The following is a 20492-nucleotide window of genomic DNA, read 5'->3' as shown; positions in this document are numbered from 1 at the left end:
GAGTGGGGTTGCAGGAGTGAGTGAGAGACCACCCCAGAGTCACAGGGAGAGACAGCCAGGCACAGTCAGCGGCGCCCTGTCAAGGGAAGGTAGCGGGAGGCTCTAGCAATGGAGATACTCTCCATCTCACTTCGTGTCTTTTCCCATAGTGGCCACCCATCTCTTGCCTCCTCCTCCACCAAAACCCTTAAAAAGCTTTTATTAACCATTACAATGTAGACTTGGGCAAGCACTCCATGCCTCGGGAATCCAGGTTTCAGAACCAAGAGAACCAAGAGAGGGTCCAGTGTTCTGGAGAAACCATAATCAGGGCGAGAAAAGCAGGGAGTAGGCAGGAATCCAGAGTGTGTGCACACCCTCTGTGAGCCCTAGGAAACACACAAGAAGGGGCTGGATTTCTAGCTGTGCAGTATAGGCCTCGAGGTACCTCAATATTAAAGGAAGGAAGCCTGGAGAACTTTAAAGACAACTTGATTTCACTAGCTGGAATCCAGAGGGTGCAGCAAAATATTAGCTGAAACTCTTCTTCCTGGGTTATCACAGGACCCTATTCCTATATATTTTCCCTCTACTTCCCTTTTTTCCATCTTACCCTGCAAAAGATACCCATGGAAGAAAAATAAGTTTAATGCAGCTCTGGAAAAATAAAGAGAAGAAGAAAAGAGAAGAAGAGAAGAAGAAAACAGAACAAGGGGAAAACATCAGAGAATTTCTGAACTGCTTTTGGATATACATAATCTAACCACCCCTTGAAAAGAGGGGGTGGGGGTGTGGGAAGCAACAAACCTATAAGCAATCAGCTATTATTGTTAAAATGTTAGCAAAACATCGTTTCAATTTTCCATCCACTGAGCCAGAAGCCACTAGATTATTTGTTCAGGCTTTTCTGGTCACTTTGTTTGCAGTGTTAAGTGCCTGCCTGTCCCCAGCACCTGTGCCAGTCATGTCCTGTCCTCAAGGACAGGTCATTGCCAGCCTCACCCCACAGTGAATAAATGGGTGTGTGAACATCACTGGCCAAATTCTGAGATACAACATTGTCAGTGAGAGACGATGCAAAAAACAAACAAACAGATAAATTGGTTCAGGAGCCCACACATTTCCCTAACAGATGTATTAAAGTATAATTGGCATACAATAAGCTGCAATTATTTAAGTTTTAACCGTTGTATCCACCCCTGAAATCACCACTGCAATCAAGATAGGAGCCCACCATTTTAATAAAAATTTATGGATGTTTCTAGGAGATAGTTTCTTTTCAAGTCAAGTATCTATCTCATCCAATGAAATAAACTGCCTAAAATTTTTAACAAAAAGCATCTGCTTTGTGACTGTCTAAGCTCCCTTTTTCCATGGGTTGGTTGGGCTCTAGCAGTGGGAAATTTGACAAAGTCCCAATGTGGATTTCCTTGATTCTCCAGCAGAGAATGTCTGTGGAATGTGGAGAGTGTGGACATATTTGTGTGGGGAAGAATTCATGGTAAGGTTCCAACATGCTCAGTGTGGGCTTTCACAATGATAAGCAGATGAAAGTAGTGGGGTAGAAACAGAAAGAAATGGAAAATGTCCGGTGCACAGCAACCTGGCTGTAGCAGGAACTTCAAAAGGCCCCAGCAGCCAGTGGTCACACTCAGAGAGTCATTAGCACACAGGACTAAACTATTTCCAGCCTGAAGGCGGGAGCATGACATTCAGTCCTGCGGGATCCTGTAAGAAATGAATTCACCAAAACAGTAGGGAAGTTTAAAAAGGAATAAAGCATTTCTTTCAAACTGGAGTTTTAAGCATGCAGAGGAAAGCAATTCCCCGTTCTCAGTCACACATCTTTGCTTTCAGAGCTTCTCTGTTTCAGAAATACAGCAACTGGCCCCAGCAAAGAGAAATGAAAACACAGCAGGGACTGAAATCAGCCTTCTAAATCCTACCTCCATCCTGCTGCACAGCTCAAAATCTCTATTTGAATTTGCAGTTATTTGAGCACTTGCATTTTAGAAGAGAATCTCCAGACAGAGGAAAGGCATTTCATTTCCAAGGAATGAAAGTATCTGAAGTATCCTATTACTCATTTGAATAATATTAACATTCAGGAGGGGTGTATGTAAAGGTCCTTAGTATCTAAAATTATGTCTTCATTTTGGAACACAGAAGCTTCAGTGTAAATATATTACCCTGAATTTCTTAGAGTGACAATCACTATGGCAACACACCACACGTTATGCAGATATCTGCCCCAAACCAGTTGTTGATTTTTAAATCAGTTTCTAAAGCTTTGGCTTGACACATAGGAAATAACACCACCAGACTATAAAATTTCTGTTTATACTATTGACTACTGGTACTGGCTACACAGGGGTCTGCCTCCCCGTGTAGAGAGGGCTGTGCCTTTCCTATCACATCAAATTTATGTAGAGAATTATCTATGCAGATTCCCTTTATGTCCTCCCCTAAGCCCTTTCCCCATGTCAACTTCTTTATAATCCATGTCTACCAGCATCATGCTAATGGAATTGTTCTCACCAAATCTCCATAACTTCTTAGTTGCCAAATCTAATAGTTTGTTTGCAGTCTTCATTCTTATCGACCTTTCTGCGGCATTTGTATAGCTGACCACTGTTAGGCATAGGTTTAATTGCACCCCCACCCCCAAATTTATATATTGAAGTTTTAACTTCCATATCTCATCATGTGACCTTAGTCGTAAGTAGGATCATTACAGATATAATTAGTAAAGATACTGGAGTAGGGTGGGCCCCTAATTTAATATGACTGGTGTCATTATGAAAAAGGGAAATTTGGAGACAGACATACAAAGAGGGAAGACTATATGAAGCAATACAGGGAGAGTGCCACATAAAGGCAGAGATCAGGGTGATGCATCCACAAGCCAAGGAATGCCAAAGATTGCTAGCAAAGTACTAGAAGCTGGGAGGGAAGCATGGAACAGATTCTTCCCTTACAGCCTTCAGAAAGAACCAACCTTGCCAACCCCTGATCTCAGACTTCTAACTTCCAGAAGTGAGAGAGAATAAATTTCTGTTTTTTAAGCTATTCAGTTTGTGGTACTTTAGTATAGCAGCCCTAGGAAACTAATACTACCACCATTTCTTTAAATGCTCTTATCCCGGGGTTTCTTATAGATAGAACACTCTCCTTGAGGTCCTTCCAGCTCTCTGATCATTTATTTCTTCTCAATTTATTTCACTTTATCTACTCCCTAAATGTCTGTGTTTCCTAGATGGACTCATCTTCATTTTCTCCATAGAGAGGCAGGATAGCACAGAACACACGTTCTGGAGTCGGCCCTTCTTGCTGGGCAACTTTGGGCAATGTTCTCGGTCATTCTGTTGATTCAGTTTCCTCACCTGCAAATCAACAGTTTCTACTGACAGAGTTGTTCTAAGGAGTAGATTATTTCCTATGTATAAAGTGCTGAACATGTAAGTGCTGTGTAAACATTTGTTGTAGTCATTATGTTCTCTCCTTACTTCCACATCTCTTTCATAATCTCAGCTTCTATTCTTGTAGGGGACATTTGGTATTCTTTTTGGCCACACTGCACATTTAACCCTCTTCCCATTTTAAGAAGCCCTGCCTCCTACTATAGAGGCCATATTGATAATCACATTTCTAGCCTCCCTTGCAGCTAGGACATAGGCATTTCAACTGTACCCACACGAAACTGAGTTTGGAGCCAGTGCAGGAAAAAGGAGCCTCTCATGGACGCTTCTGGCGGAAAGGAAAGCAGCACTTCTAGGGGCCAGAGGCAGTGTGGCAGAGGCTGATGGTAGTGTCCAATGCCCTGTGTTGGCAGTGTGGGTGGTACCAGCTACAAAGGCAGGACCCAGCCCTGCAATGTGATTTGGGAACTGTTTTTTGTCATATAGTTTCTAAGCTTGGCTATCTTGTCTTTCTGGAGATTCTGTGAGCTACCTATTTATTATCTCTAATAAATTATTTTTCTGCTTAATTAGGGTTGGTTTCTGTTGTTTGTAATGAAGAACGTTAATGGATACGACTTTTGTTTCAATGACTGCTTATATACCCATGATTCCCAAACTTAGATCTTCAGCTTCTATTCCCCACTTGGAATTCCATGGGGACCTCTCCATCTGTATCTTCTAAAAATGAGCTTGAGGGGAGGGGGAGGGCAAAGTGGGTAAAGGAGGTCAAATGTGTGATAAGAAAAGGAAACTAGACCAGGTAGGGAGCATACCTTAGGGAATACAAATGTCAAATTATAATCTTGTACACCTGACAATTATATAACGTTATTAACCAATTAATAAATTGGTTACCCCCATAAATTTAATTTAAAAATAAATTAAATTTAAAAAGTAAAAATGACCTTCAGACAAACATGTGCATAACCAGTGTAATGATTTAATGGTCTCAAATCTCCTGAAACTATATTTTCTGTTCAATGGAATTACCAGATGCTCAAATGCCCCTCAGTAGAGCTTGGGTTAGGTGTTGGATGGGTGTTGATATGGGGATCAAATGTTCTACCAACTTCCCAAACTAGGAAAAAAAGATCATGTCTATTGAAAACATGAAAAAAAAAAAAGTCAACAATACAGAGGGTGCCAAAAAATGTATATACATTTTAAGAAAGGAAAAATCTGTATTAAAATTGTAATACTCAATATATACCAATAGCAAAAGATGAATACAAGTTGTGCGTATACATTTTTTGGTACCCCCGGTATATGAAATCAACATCAATTATCAAATTAAAACATTCCAGTTCTAGTTGTCCCATAATAGTATAAGAGTCACAAATATTTTTTTACCAAAATATAAGGTAAAAGCCCATCATTACAACATCCAATTAATCTATAACATCCCTCCAAATGTTTTTATCACATAACACCCAACTTAGAAATCTAAGTTACTCTAGACTCCCACCAAGTCTTACAAATCCCATGTATAAAATCTTACAACCTCCCAAGTGCACCCCTTGGTCCATTCTCCATTTCTGTTGCTATGGTTTAATCATCTCTCATCTGTAATCTGCAATTGCCACTTTATGGGGGATTCTATTTCTGTTTCCTCCCTACCCCCTCAGTCTGGGCCAGGCTGGGAGCCAAGCTATACCAGCCTTCACTATTGCTCTCTACTCTCACTTTCCCTTCCAGGGATCTATATCTAGTCCTAGGATAGGGAAGGAGTACATCGTGTAACTTGTTTTATAAGATTATGTGGTTTCCAAATATTTGTTTCAAGGCTGAACCAGAGCTCTTGAAGAACTTGGCATCTTGGTGCTCTGATTGCCCTGTAATGAAATTTCCCCTAATAATAGTGAGCCCATGTGTAAGTGCCAAGGTTGGGAGAGGGCAGGGGACAGGCACAGAGGACCTATCATGTAATAATTCAATATGTTATCTCTCTGCCTACCAGCTGCTCTCCAGAATCTCTCATCTGCAGAAATTGTATGTGTGAAAGAAGCCCAAGAAAGCAGCCAACAGATTGTTGAGGTGTAAGCCAGGAAAGCACCAAATGGAAGCATGTATGACGTGGAATAGTCAGTGGGGCTGTTCACCTTGCAGTATATAGTGGCCAGTGAGCCTTTGATCTCTGAACAGCAGTGGCATCTGTGGGGAAAGGTGTGAGAGGCCATTTGTAGCAAAGAGCACTGTTTTTAGATTCAGGAAGGGAGCTAACATTTTGGGGGTACCTACTGTTGAGATACAATTCTCCGTGAATATTTTCACATTTCTGTGCTATCTGGGCCTTCTCAACAAAGAGCACTGGGAAACTTGGTTAAAGAATGATTTAATGGCAAATGTGCTTAGGAAATTAGAGATAGACATTGCTCTGGAGAGAGTTAGAAACTTATTTCCCTGGAGCCACTTGCTCCTCCCTACTGGAGACATTTGCTTACATTACAGAGTAGAGATTATCTGTCTATCTATCTATCTATCTATCTATCTATCTATCTATCTATCTATCTATCTAATCTAGCATCATCTAGCTATACATATCTTGATAGGGAAATGAGCAGATACGCCAGCAGCCTTATATAAACTCCAAGTCTCATAATTTGGGGGTTCTTCCCTGTGATGCAATCCTGTTGCACAAACATTGTTGCATCCGGCTTTTACCATGTCACCCTGTAAGGACTGGGGCTTGAGGAACCAATGCTAACTAAGATGCTGTGTAAATAATAAATTGTCTGTTCTCTGATCCAGAGAGCTCATATTTCCTGTCAGAATATGAATAAATATATATCCTGTGTATACATATACACACACACATATATGCATACAAACATAGTACAGACCATGTGGCTAACCTATCACTATCTAATTAAATCCTCAAAGAAACCTCAAGTGGTATGAGCTATTATTACTACTTTATAGACAACGAAACTAAAGTTTGGTGAACTAGTTATTTGCCTAAGGCCAATCTGAAGGGCGGCAGTGCTAGGTTTCAAATCCAGCTCTTTAAAGCTAAGGTCCATGCTCTTTGTACTCTAATATTTCCTACACTGCTCTTGACTTCTGGCATAGAGGGCAAGTCCTTTGTCCTCTCTATGCCTTAGTTTCCCCATATTTAATTTGAAAGGATTAGGTTATATGACCACTAAGCTCCATTCCAATTCCATTACTTTAAGATTCTGTTTCCCCTCCTGTCTTGTTCCAAGTTCTCCCTATAGTCACCATCGTCCCTTGCCAACTCTTCTATTATGGATCCCTGTCACAACAAATCCACCCTTGCGTTCAAGTCTCTGTCTAGGGTCTTCCCCCCCCCCCCACCTAGACGCTCATTACCAACTTCCATTCATCAAGGTGCTACTGATTTGTCCAGGCACACAGATCATTAAGAGAACCTTGGTGACAGCTCTCCAACAAAATCCACCGTCCGCAATATTCATTTGATCTGTATAGTATTTGGCCTCTGCTATTTCACCTATCATTTTATTTGTTTCATAGATACTTCAAAACACTGTAGTGTGCAGCTGTTTATCTTCATGGCATCTTGCATTTGAATAGGTACTTAGGTTGACAACAGAAAGTTGTAACAGAAAGAAAATGTGTGGTGATAGTGATGGTGGTAGTGATGGTGGTGGTGGTGGTGGTGTGTGTGTGTGTGTGCGTGTGTGTGTGTGTGTTTTAAAGATGATTCAAGCAACACATGTCATGAATGATAACAGAAATATCCTTTTGTGTTTAAATGTCAATACTTATAGCCAATAAGTGTGTTCATTCTGTCATTATTTCAATAAACATGTATTAAGTCCTACTTTTTGCCATGCATTGTACTTGGTGCTAGGAAAACAGTCATGAACAAATAAATGTGATCCTGGCCTTCAAAAAGTTTACAGTCAATTGAGGAGGTAAGCAGGACAGACATGAACTGAATACTTACTGTTGTAGGCAGGTTTCTAATGTGACTCTAACTGTCCCCACCTCCTGGTACCCAGGGCCTTGTGTAATCCCCCACCATTGTGTCTGGGCTGAACTTAGGACTCTCTTCTAATACTTCTAATGAATAGAATACAGGAAAAGTGATAGGATATCATGTCTATGATTGGATTATAGAAGACTGTGAGTTCTGTCTTGCTGGCTGTGTCTCTTACTGGCTGTGTCTCTTGTCCTCTTGCTTCCTGCCATCTTGGCAGATTATGGAAAGACCCACGTCGCAATGAGCCAACTGCATCAGGAATTGAGGCCACAATTCAATAAATAGTCTGTGACTTCAAATGAGATGACATTCCCAGCTAACACCTTGATTGCAGCCTTGTGTGAGACCCTGAAGCAGAGGACCCAGCTGAGCTGTGCCCATAGAACCCATAGAAGCTGACCCATAAAAACTGTGAGATAATAAATGTGTGTTTTGTTAAGCCACTAAATTTTGGGGAGATTTGTGACATACACTAATGAATATATAACTACAAATGATGATAAGTGCTATGAAATAAAAGAATAGGATAAGAGATTATAACAAGGTTTAATCTAATTTAAATTTAGATTTCCTCCAGTCAATGGAATTGAGTTTTATAAAATGCAAGTAGTAAAATGGCCCCTTTCAGTGATGTTGAAGAAAACATTTGCAATAATAATTTATACTTGAATATATTCTTATGTGGAGAGTTTTCACTAAGTTCAGCTACTAAACTTAAAAAAAAAAAACAGTACTGTGTTACTAAGATATTATTCAGACCCTGATGAAGGACAGATGGGAGCATGGTTGCCAACAATGGTAGGCTCTCATCACTTCTTTGCTCCATCTCATTTCCTTTCTTCTTCTCTGTTTTTCTACCACCTCCTCTCCACCCTGCCTCTTACACACATTCAGTCTTGGGCACTTAAATTCCTATAATCTTCCTGCTGTTTTTATTGTGGCCAGAGTTGCATTTTTGCAGAGATTACTAAAATGATTGGATGATTAAAATGGAGGGATTTTCTCAATTCTTCAGAATAAAATAAGTTGGGGTCCTAGATGCTAGCTAGACCATGAGGAAGTGAGCTAGTCCTACAGTGTGGGCACACACCAGGGGGCTGAGGATGGCGGTGGCCATTATGGGGCACTGTGGAAGCTCATGAGTCCATAGTCAACCGTATCTAGTATTAATATATTTGATTCCTGTGACTGCTGCAACAAACCAGAAACTGGGTGACTTAAAATGACAGAAATGTATTCTTCCACAGTTCCGTAGCCCAGAAGTCCAAAATCAAAGTGTCCTCTTCCCCAATGTTCTAGGGGAGAATGTGTACCTTGCCTCTTCCAGCTTCTGGTGGCGGTAGCCGTTCCTTGGCTTATGGCTGCAGCACTCTACGGTCACATTGACTCCTTCTCTTTGTGTGTCTCTCTCCCCTGTGTTCTTTAGTCTAATCTCCCTTTCTCTTATAAGGATACATGTGAAGGCCACTTAGATAATCCAGGATAGACTCTTCCTCTCAAGGTCCTTAACTTCAAGTGACAGCTGTAAAGACCCTCTTTCTAAATAAGATAACATTCATAGGTTCCCGGGATTAGGATGTGTCTTTTGGGGGGGCACCATGCAGCCCACTATATCTACTTATAATTTTTTTTTCTCATGAACATTGTAATTTCTGTCATCCTGAACTTTTCAGTCAAGTGTGGTTAGTCCTAGTCTTATTTTGGCAGAGAGAGACTCATTCGCTCGAGATGAAGCTGTTAGCAGCAGTCCAGCTGAATGGTAAACTTAGTGAGAGGAGGCCAGTTGAGATGACCAACAAAAAGCAGTTCAGACGTGTGGAACATGTTAGCATTTCCCAGCGATTCCCAGAAACACTCATATCGGAGAATTCAATAAGCAACTGTACGTCTTGCTATTGCCCAGGATGGCGTACACACATTATTATTTGGACATTTAAAGGAAGCATAGATAACCCCTGACTTTGGGAACTACTAGGTTACATGTGTTTCCATAGTGTCTTGATTTTATAATAAACAAGGATAAGCATCACTTGTAAGGGCTTGTTTTGATTGAAATACTCAATTCAGTGAAAATACTCAATTATATTTTGAATGGTTTTCTCTTTTGTATGCTCTGCTGTCTGTCCTATTATACTACTGTCTCTCACTACTGGGTCCAAGTGATTTTTCTGCACAGTCAGTACACAGGGCTGATTACCCCATCACAGAAATGGAGCAGAAAAGTACACGGCTGCAAAACAGCTGACACATCCAGGAAGGACTTTCTTAAATCACCACTTGGTCTTTTTCCAGAAATGCATTTTGACATTATATAGGGGTCATCCAGGGCAGAGATCAGCTGGACCTTGGTCATTTTCTTTTCAGTGTTAACAAGGTGTATATGAAGCAACTCTATTTAAGCCATTTAAACCATACACTGGGTTGTTACTTTTTTTTTAACCAAGTGTGAGAATCAGAGTTATGTGAAGCAATGGTTCTGTTTAGGGCAATCGAAATGTAGAACACTACTCAGACCCGTAGAGAACAATGAACATACGTTTATTATTTCTGATAGTTCTTTTGATCATCTATCATTTCTGGGTCTGTTTCTATCTACCAAGTTTTCTCCAGGTTATGGGTCATATTTTTCTGTGTAATTGAATATCTAGTAATTTTTATTGGATGTTGGACTTATAATTCACATGACCGAGTGCTAATATTGTTCTATTCCTGTAAAGAGTGTTTGACTTTGTTCTGGCAGGAAGTTATTTGCCGATTAGCTTGATGTTTTCCAGGTTTGCTTTGAAGGTTTTCTTAGGATATGTCTAGTGTAGCCTTAATGTAGGTTGAGTTTAGCCCCATTATTAAGATTTGACCTATCTGGAGTCTCTACTAAACTCCCCACATGTTGAGCAACATGTTTCCCCTCTGGCTGGTGGGAAGCTGATTCAGTCTCAATCGTGTATGATCTTTGGGAACTATTTGGCTTATAGTTTCCCAGTAATTATTCTATTACTATCTCATTCTATCTCACATAGAATAGCTATCTATTCTATCCCAGTTCTTTGCCTCAGGGAGTTTTACCCTTCGTATGTACAGATTGATAGTCAAAGGAGCTCTCTGCAGATTTCTGGATCTGTTTCTCTGCAAAGCTCCTTCCTCTCCACTACTTATGATCCCTGTCTCCTCAATGCAGCAAGACCACTAGGTTCTGTTTGGGTTCCTCCTTCCTGAGCCACTGCCAAGAAATTACTTCCCAGGGCAACTGTAGAGTTTACCTTGTTTTAATCCCTTCTCTTGGATATCATAGTGCTGCATTGCCTATTATCCAATGTCTGAAAACAATTGTTTCATTTTTGTTCAAATTATCTACATTTTTATCTTATGGGAGATGAGAAGTAGTGCAGATCTGTAGTAGTTATTCTTTAAAGGGTCACAGTCATACATTCAATCTCTCTCCTCAGGGATTATATTTTAGCTAAGAACAAATGGACCAAGATCTATAGTCCACACTGCATTGGATTTAAGTTCTCTAACCAGATACTATCAGCAGTTGAACTTGGAGTAAGTTTGGCAAAGTTTATCTTCAGAGTCAACTGCATTGCACTTCTGAATCTTTTTATTCTCAGATCCTAGCAGTCTCTATCCTTTCCTTCTGTCAAAACCTTTTTCTCAGAGAGTCTAAAATATTTTAATAGTGATCAAGCCTTAACTGAAGGAAATGAAGCTCCAGTGCTGCTAATTTCAGCAGATGGTGGAGAACTTGAGGCAGGCAGGAGAGCCATCTGGTGGGATCCTTCCACACAGTTGCCTATTTGTAGACCCAGAGACAGGCTTGATTTCAAGCAAATTAATCCCTGATTTCTCTTCTCAAATAAAAATACACCTTTATTTGAGTTGAGATCTGCTTCAACTAAGGGCTTTACTGCTTCTCAGTAAGAGTTCAATTACTTGAATTTCACAACAATCTGTGAATTGCACAAATCTTATGAGTCACCTTCACCCAGAGGGTATGCCATCCAAGTTTTTGGATGCCATGCATAAAGTTTCAAAGTGAACTGGACTCTGTGTGTGTGTGTGTGTGTGTGTGTGTGTGTGTGTGTGTGTGTGTTAGAGGAACTTCCACTGTTCTGGCTAATGTTCTGGCTAATGTTCTGTCCTTGCCAGGACTTCATAGAAGCAGCTCTGCAAATGTCATGCCAGTGTCCATGTATAGCACGATTAAGGCCACTCGTACAATTCAATATTGCTTTATCTGAACAAATGGCCCCTCAGAATTGCAGCATTTAACTTACTGATTGAGTCAGACTATGGGTTTAAGTAATCTCTTTCTCCGTATGGAGCTAAGGCTTAAATTAGGCAGTTTGTGCCCTTGAAGAAAGTTATTATACCTTTAGCAAGACATGGCTAGATAATAAACTAGTACAAATAAACCTGTTGTGAGCCATGTATGTGCTCATTGAAATCTTATCCATTCTTCAAGACTCAGCTCAAATACCACCTCCTACAAGAAGTTGTAATGCCGTGTTTCCTCGAAAATAAGACTGAGGTGGACAGTCAGCTCTAATGCATCTTTTGGAGCAAAAATTAATATAAGACCTGGTCTTATTTTACTATAATACAAGAATGGGTCTTTATAATATGATATGATATGATATGATATGATATGATATGATATGATATGATATGATATGATATGATATGATATAATACCGGTCTTATATTAATTTTTGCTCCAAAAGATGCATTAGAGCTCATTGTCTGGCTAGGTCTTATTTTCGGGGAAACACAGTGGTTACTTTTATGTATCAACTTGGTGAGGCTATAGTTCTGAGTCATATAATCAAATACTAATCTAAATGTTGCTGTGAAGCTGTTCTGTAGATTAATTTTGTGATTCATATCTATGATCAATTAACTTGAAGTGAAGATAGTGTGGGTAGGCCTCGCCTAATCAGTCAAAGGCCTTAAGACTAAAAACAGGTTTACCAGAGATGAAATTCTGCCTCAGTCCTGCAGCATTAAGTCCTGCCTGAGTTACCAGCTTGCTAGCCTGCCCTATATATATTTCAGGTTTGTTAGCCCCCACATTGCATGAGCCAATTCCTTAAGTCTCTGACCATGTATATTTATAATATACATGTGTATATGTATAGACTCACACACACACACACACACACACACACACACACATTTATATATATTTAACGTGTTCTGTTTCTCTGGAGAACCCTGACTGAGACAAGAAGCTTTCTCTGGCATATCTAGCCCAAAATGACTTCTCCTTCCTCTGACTTAGCTCACATTCTACATAGACCCATAGAAAAGTAAGTAACAGTAGGGAGGGTTCAAAAGGAAGGGGATGCTGCAAGGCAACATGTGATTAGTGGCCAAATGAGTCAATTATACTGAAAATCTCTATGAGAGTTTTGAGGAGGAAGAATCACTTCAGATGGGAGCTTTATAGGCAGTGACAATTGAACCAAGTCTTGAAGGGGAGAAGGGATGTGGATAAATGGAGATGAAGGAGGATGGGCACTTGAAGCCTTGAAATTCCTTCTGTTCATCTTTTTAAAATAAGCTATTTGGGTAATTTTTGTGGGTGATCTGAGCTACCCATGTGCCAGCATACTCATATCATCTGAAAACTCTTCTCTGCCCCTTCGTTCTTTTTTCTTGTTCTCTACATGGTCAGCAGACTGACGGGATGGGGGGAAGAGGGAGGTGGTCAAGAAATGAAAGCGGATCAGAGAATAAAGAAAATCCTCCTAGGAAACCTGATAGTGGTTGTGTTTAATTTTACATCTCAACATGGATCATGTTGAAACAGACACTCCTGACAACATATAATTTACAGCCAATTTAAAACCTGATGATTATCCCTCTTCTATCAAGAATAACACATTTTAAAAAGAGCAGTAGTGCCTCTGCTTGGAAACGTGGTCCCAGGTCATGCAGAATTATGTCAACTAGAGCCCAAGGGTATGAAAGAGAAATTGCTCCAGCGCCTGGTGATCACTGTCTAAGTGATGAAGGTAGGAGATAATCACTTACCATTTGACAAATGCAGTAAATATATTCCAAAGGAAAACAAAAAAGAACTAGGCCTGACATCTGGGTAATTAAATTCTTAATAAATTAGTGATTACGCTTGCGTGTACTGAATGCGTTGAAGGTACATAATGAAGTCCATTTCTACCTAAATAGCTGATTGTACCTCCCTTTAAGCTATTAAGTTCAAAGATGCAGTTTCCCCCCAGGAAATCAAGCATCCTCCGCCTTCCCAGTTCTCCACTCCATGCTGGCTGAGTTTTCATTCTAAACATTTGCTTGAGCATTCTGGAGAATCTTCTTCTCAACAGGATGTTGGTATCTGAGCAGAGAAGAAAATTGTTCCATTTCCAACTCAAAGGTGGTTGTATTTACATAAGCTCCTCTTTCATGTAAATCTGTCTTAATCCTCAAGGATTTAGTAGCTGAAATGCAAAATGAATCTTTTTGATAGATGCAAAAAAACCATGAGAGAAAACAAACAGTACAGAGGAGGAATTTTAACAAATCACCTTATAAAAAATTTTTATGTTGTCTTTCCTAAAAGCGGTGTGGTTTCAAGATATTTGTTTGTATTTTCCCAACAAAAGGTTGAAATAAAATTTATACACATACACACACATGAATATATATGTATACATACACATCAAATGAAGGAATGAGGTCATAATTTCATATGAAAGTACAATGTAATCATTTTAACCTTATTTTTTCATCTCTAAGTTCAAGATCATTCTGAAAATTTTTATTTTGAGTTTGATAGCTGAGTTAAAAGGCAGCTGGTCTGCATTGTCACTCCAACAAATACATTAAACCATAGTTAAATTATTAGCTGAAAGGGTTGCAATAGCATGGCCCATGTAACCTCTTCCCCCTTCCCCACACACACCCTGAGTAATGTGCAAGGATTTATTTTGTGTTGTGAATGGCTTAGTTGAAAGTTCTTAAAAATTTCTCATCTGGTGAGGTACTAATTGCCCCAAGTTCTGCACCACAGGACCTGCAAGCAGAGCAGAGACAAAGCAAAAGCTCCTGCTTTGCATCCATTTCTAAACTTATTTTTTTGTTTTCCATTTAATTGAGCCCATTTTTCCTTGGATATGTTGGAGAATGTATAGATTGAAATGTTATTTCTTTTCACAGTCTCACTAATATTCTTATTTGCACGTATTTTTTCTTTATAATAACTTTTTGTTCTATGCATAGGATGCTGTGTTTAAGTGCTATGAATAAAAAAAAGGGGCTATATAGTAAACCTGACAAGCTCAGGGGTGACGCATGGCAGGCCTGACAAGCCTGGTGACATAAAGTCACCACATAGGTGGTCTGATCCCAAATTTCTAACTGGGCAAGTCATTGTCACATCCCAGGCTATAGCTTCCTTAGCAAAGGTCAGTCTTGCCTTAAGCGAGCCATGTCCATTGTTCTTAATCATCTCAGATAACATACCTTTGAACTGTCAGAATACTTTTCTTTCCTAGACCCCCTGCAAGGCACAACCACAGGCACCAGAGCACGAGACCACGGAGCCCCTGATGTTGTCTTGTTCCCCACATATCATCTCTACATGTAGTAAGTGTTAATTACTAACTATCCGGTACCCACCCTTATAGAAGAAGTATGTGTTTCTCCATTTTGCTTTTTATCCAATTCCAGAGATTCCCCCCCTCCCCTTTGCTTTCTCCCATCCCCTAAATCTACCACCAATGAATTTCATGGATCTTCCCTATGTTTTCTCCTTTGAAGCTAAATGCATAAAAGGAACTGTAAAACTGCCATTCTGTGGAGCATTTTCTCAATCTGTTGAGATCTTGCCTCTGGGCATGTCCTCAAAAATTTGACTCAAAGAAACTCTTATAAAACTTTTCTATAGGTTTGGATGTGCTTCGTGGAAAATACTTCTACCATATTTGCATTATAATACTAAAGGAAGTAAGTAGAGTAATATGGCATTTTCCCACTCAAGATAAGCAAAACTGTCCACTAATCAACATGACTGGCAATTTCAAAGCCACTAGAATCTTAAAATGATGTTTATTTTTCTTTGATAGTTCTTATAAACTGTAAAGGATATCTAAAATACTCAAATTTACACATTAGACTTTCTTTTTCATGTTAAAAAATTCTATTAATTTCCCTTAGACTAGTCTGGTACCTTAGCAATGGATCAAATGATTTCCTTCTGTCACTAACCACAGTGTAAGTACTAAGAGGAAGTATGTAACATTTATTTTTCACCTACTAAGTGTCAAGCACCTATATAAATCTAATTTAATTCCGTTACAATCCCAGGTGGTAGGTATTATTAACCTTATGAAAACTAGGGATAGCTATAATAGTGTCAATACAGACCACAAAAAAGTACTAATTGTTGTTGTTGTTGTAGACTGTTCTTCAAGGTGTGGACCATGTGTGTTTCTGTGTGGTCCAAAATGCAGATGAGCTGTGTCCCAATAATCTCATAGTTCGTATCAGGATAAGGTGAGGGTCCAGCACAAACTGGCTCTTGCCTACCTCCCCAAATATATTTTGAGCCTCTTTATCCCAGTTTGCTCCAGGTCTATTGGCCTTTCCTTTCCTGGAAGAAGAGGAGCTCTTTCCAGGTTCAGGGCTTTTTCATTTATTATTTCCTTTGGGGAATAAAGAAGGAATCCCCCCTCTCCTCTCTTATTCTGTAGGTCTCGGCTTTAAATATCAACTCCACAAAAGGTCTTAAAGAACTATTCCTATTTTAGTGGGTTCTTGCCCCTGTTATTTTCTTAACATTGTATTATTTCCTCCAAAGAATTTATTGTCATTTTAATTGTGTTTATGTAATATTAAGAGAAGATAGAACTCTCAGTGTACCTGCGACTAACACAGTGCTTTGCACAGACTAATTTCTCTTTTTAATAAATGAACAGGGGAATATTGACTCCAGAGACTTTATTCTGGGAACTCCCCAGCTCAAGTCTGAGAATATTATTGTTACCAAGGCAGCTGCCAACCTGAATAAGGTAATGTTATGAATTCAGCTCTATATTGAAATAAGGAAGCTTATTCTTAGGGCCATAAAATAAGAGAAGAAACGTGAGTGAAAAGTCATGCAGCCATAAATCACGTGCAGAACCCAGGCGTAATGCCCTCTCCTTTGAGCATTAAAACAACAGTGCTCATCCAGGCTTCAGAGTGTGTGACAGTGGTGCTCTGTCTGGATGCCTTTTGGCACCTATGCTCTCAACCCCTTAAGCTTTCTGTTGCTTCCAAAAGGCAGCACCTCGGGTTCTTTTCTGGAGGATTGAGCCTGGGCTGCTAGAGGCTGCTTTGCTGGCAGCACAGAGAGTGGGAGATATCTGGGAATTACAACACATAACTGAAATGTTTGGGAGTATGACAGCCCCAGGCCCCTCGCCTCAGGACAGGAGCCCCAGACTGGTTCACGCTGGAGCCAAGCTGGCCGGATGTACCTCCTCTTCTCTGCCCCTGCTTCCCTCTTCCTTAGAGCTTTCTCCTGGGAGTATTGCCTTAGGTAAGTCATGTGCACTGGAATTCTGGAAACCTCATCTTCAGGTCTACTGCTAGAGAACTAATCTAACAATAGGACTTGGAGTTTCCCCCCTTAATCAATAAGCATATATTGACTAACTTCTTGTAATGCATTCTGGAGAAACAGATCATTCCAAGCAGAGAAAATAGCAAAATAAAGGCCTATTTCTATGAAAGTGAATAGCTATCCAAGTACTTTAATGTGGCTAGAGTGAAAGGTGCATGGGGGACAGGGAATGACAGTTAAAGATGGGTCTGGGAAGTGTCACTTGGGGCCAGATTATGACACCTGTTGAAGTGATGCTAGGAAGCTAAAAAAAGAAAAACTCAACAAAGAAATCAAGCCCTTACTATGTGCTTTCTTTTAATCCTCACAAAACCCTTCTGAAGGAGATACTATTATTATCCCCATATTGTAGCTAAGAGAATCTTAGAAAGGTTGTTTAGGGACACCTAGAAAGAGAACTGGGATCTAAGTCCAGGTTTGTCTTTATTTCCAAGCTCAGGAGTTTGTCTATTCTGCAAAAAGTGGGAAGTAAAATATTATCCTTAACCAGCAGCCCTGGTGCAAAGTCTGGATTAGACTGGGGAGAGAAGAAAGGCATAGACTCCAAACTGAGCTCGTTCCCATCTCTATTGCAATGGTCTTTTTGGAGAGATGGTGAGGGCCTACACCCGAGCAATGGTGGTGGGGACATGAAAAAACTGGATGGATTCAAAGACATCTGTTCTGCTTAAAACTCAATTGTGTTACCCAGGCTAGGCTATTGGTTTGATTCAGCTCTGGGTCACAAGTATATTCCTACTTGAGTTAAGGGCAATGGGCAAGGACTCATTCAGTAAATGTTCAACACTCACTATATTATAAGGAACTGTGCTGGGTGACACCAATTATGGGACACCAATTAATGGGAAAACACCTCAAAGCCTACACACTCCTGCTGAGTTAGTAACCCTTTTAGGTTGTAGCAGAACCAAGCAATAACCAGAAACCAAAACATGGATATGTTTCTTGTTTTGTTAAGGTTGTTTAAAGCCATAAAGATCATAAAGACCATGAGTTCTTATTCTAATTTCAAAGGGACAAGAATGTATTTCTGTTGCTTTTTGTTTTTCAGAGCCAAATCTTAAGGTACTAAACTGGTACCTTCTAGACTTTGTAGGTGGTCAGCATTCCTTGAGAAATATTGTGGTTGGTTTATTCAAGGTGTTGTTTAAAAAAAAAGGTTTAGAAGCAAACGAATCAGATTCAACAGTATTAAAAAACAAAAAATTCCGCTGTGCTCTTGTAAGAATTTATCTCACCCATACACTTGAGCATGTGTGAAATAACCTACTTACAAAATTAGTTCAGCATCTTTACAGTAGTCAAAAGTTGAAAAGAACCTAAAAGTCCATAAACAGGTGACTGGCTACATAAAACATGGCTTATCCCTTCAATGGAAAACTACACAGCAGTTCCAATGAGGTCTTTGTAGGTATCAATATAACTCTAAGATATATTATTAAGGGAAAAGAGCAGTGCAGAACAGTGTATTTAGTATGTTATAATTTATGTACAGAAAGGGGAAGATTATATACATCCACGCCCACATACTTAACATATATGCCGGGGCTATGCACTGAATATTTCTGTACTGTAGACTAGGAGACAAACGGGTTTAAGTGGGTATAAGTCGGGTTCGTAAAGGAAATGTCACTGTATATCCCTTCACTTTAAACTATATTTTTAAAATATATGTTTATATTTTTTCTTTCTGGAAATATATATATATAAAAACTTTTCCGAAGTGTTTATCCTTGGGAGAAGGAAGAGGCTTTTGGTTTTCATTTATCATTCATTAATTTTCCAACATGTATTACTTCATATAACATATGATTAAACTGATAGTAGGATTATAGCGTTTTCCCCCCCTCCTTTATGCTTTCTTCTAATTAAGAAAACGCAATACATTTTATTTCTTTTTTTAAAGCTGTTGTTAGCCTTCTGTTTAGGAAATACCTCATATTACCAGAGGCCAATTCTCTCCTAAGGTTTATTTTATTCAGATTGTATATTTTCTGGAAAGTTTTGAATCCAACTTTTGTTGGTTGAAAATATGTCTTTTGTCGTGTGATTCACCCATGTGTCATCTCAAGTTCTTGTAAAATGCTCATGAAAGGCCTGGGCTTTTACCATCCTTGTTCATGCTTCTTAAGGGCACAATTACCTGGGCCTGGACTGTTTATTAAGAGCAGAGGCAATAAAATGCTTTGTTTTCTTAGTTAATGTGACAGAACTGAATAGCATAAAGAAATGGCAGAGATAATACATTTCACACGTGAATATTCAAACACAAAGCCATGCTACAAAAGCAGTTCGTGAGAAACTACTAGTTTTTACAAATAATCTACCAGGTCTCTCCAAAGTGTACTACCATTTCATTTACGTGATCCCTGATTTCAAAGAGTTGATGAGGTTACACAATCAAGTAACAGGCCAGTTTATACAAATGGATGAGACACATTGTGGAGTCAATTTAATTTAGCTTATAATTTATCTTCCAGTTGTACCTCCTAGTTCTTACAACTTTTACACTTATATATTTTCTTTATATAACATCTTTAAAATTCTACATGAAATTACCTTGTCTTCAAGCTTCCAATGAATTGCTCTTCTAAATATGTTTAACTCATTCATTTTCTTCTTTCTTGTTTTATATAAAAAGTGGAGAGGTTACGATAGAGGAAGCCAATGGAGAGGAGCCAAGGGCATGTTCTTTCTTCCCCTCGGCCTTCTCGTCTCCCTCCCGTAACTTTTATTGACAGATTTTTAACAAGGAGCAGCTGGTAAAGAAATGTTTGCAGAGTCCCAGTATCACAAGCAGAGAATAGAAGAATGTGTTTGGAACTGAGAATAATTTAATAACTGGTACATACTCATACTTCCTTTATATAAAAAATTTTAAGTTAATTCTATATGAAATTTCGGTTTTATGCATCTAATTTACATCAGTTATAAAGCATTTTCCACTTTTTTTCTACCTATGAAAAATGAGATGATACGAATAACTTTAAATAACAAATCCAACCAAGGATTTGAGCATCCACGAAGAGCACTGTATTGGGCCCTAATTTATGCTATTGTCTATTATGTACGAGTTAAACACAAGGATAGGCAACTCCTATCCACATGGGTTTGGGGGAAGAAAAGGCTAATAGTTTTTTTGAACAGCACTGTTTCTAGTAATAAGCTAAGATTTGAGAACATTCCCACTAGAATAAATTCCTGTGGCATTTACCAGTTATGAAATGTAAATGATTCCTTATCTGCTACAGAGGAATACCTCAAGGGAAGACTTACTACCTTCTATCATGAAAATGACTGCTCTAAGTTCATCCAATGGCATTAAACTCTTAACAGTATTATCTGTAACCTATTTAACAGCTAATGTTAAAATCAAATTATCCACAAGGCATGAACTGAGATTTTAAAAATGTAAGTGTTACCTAATGTAGGTAATGTTTAAAAATATATTCCAGAGTAAATAGAT

The 20492-nt window shown here is 39.1% G+C and overlaps 1 protein-coding gene across 8 annotated transcripts in view; it reads left to right on the top strand.

Annotated features, from left to right (window-relative positions):
* Positions 1-20492, top strand: part of WDPCP (WD repeat containing planar cell polarity effector) — a 385676-nt gene that overhangs the window by 35709 nt on the left and 329475 nt on the right. The gene's annotated exons all lie outside the window — the stretch shown is intronic.

Source organism: Rhinolophus sinicus, linkage group LG05 (genome assembly GCF_036562045.2).
Source record: "Rhinolophus sinicus isolate RSC01 linkage group LG05, ASM3656204v1, whole genome shotgun sequence".
NCBI lineage: Eukaryota > Metazoa > Chordata > Mammalia > Chiroptera > Rhinolophidae > Rhinolophus > Rhinolophus sinicus.
The sequence above is the reverse complement of the archived record's forward strand: the minus strand, read 5'-3'. Positions and strand labels throughout refer to the sequence as shown.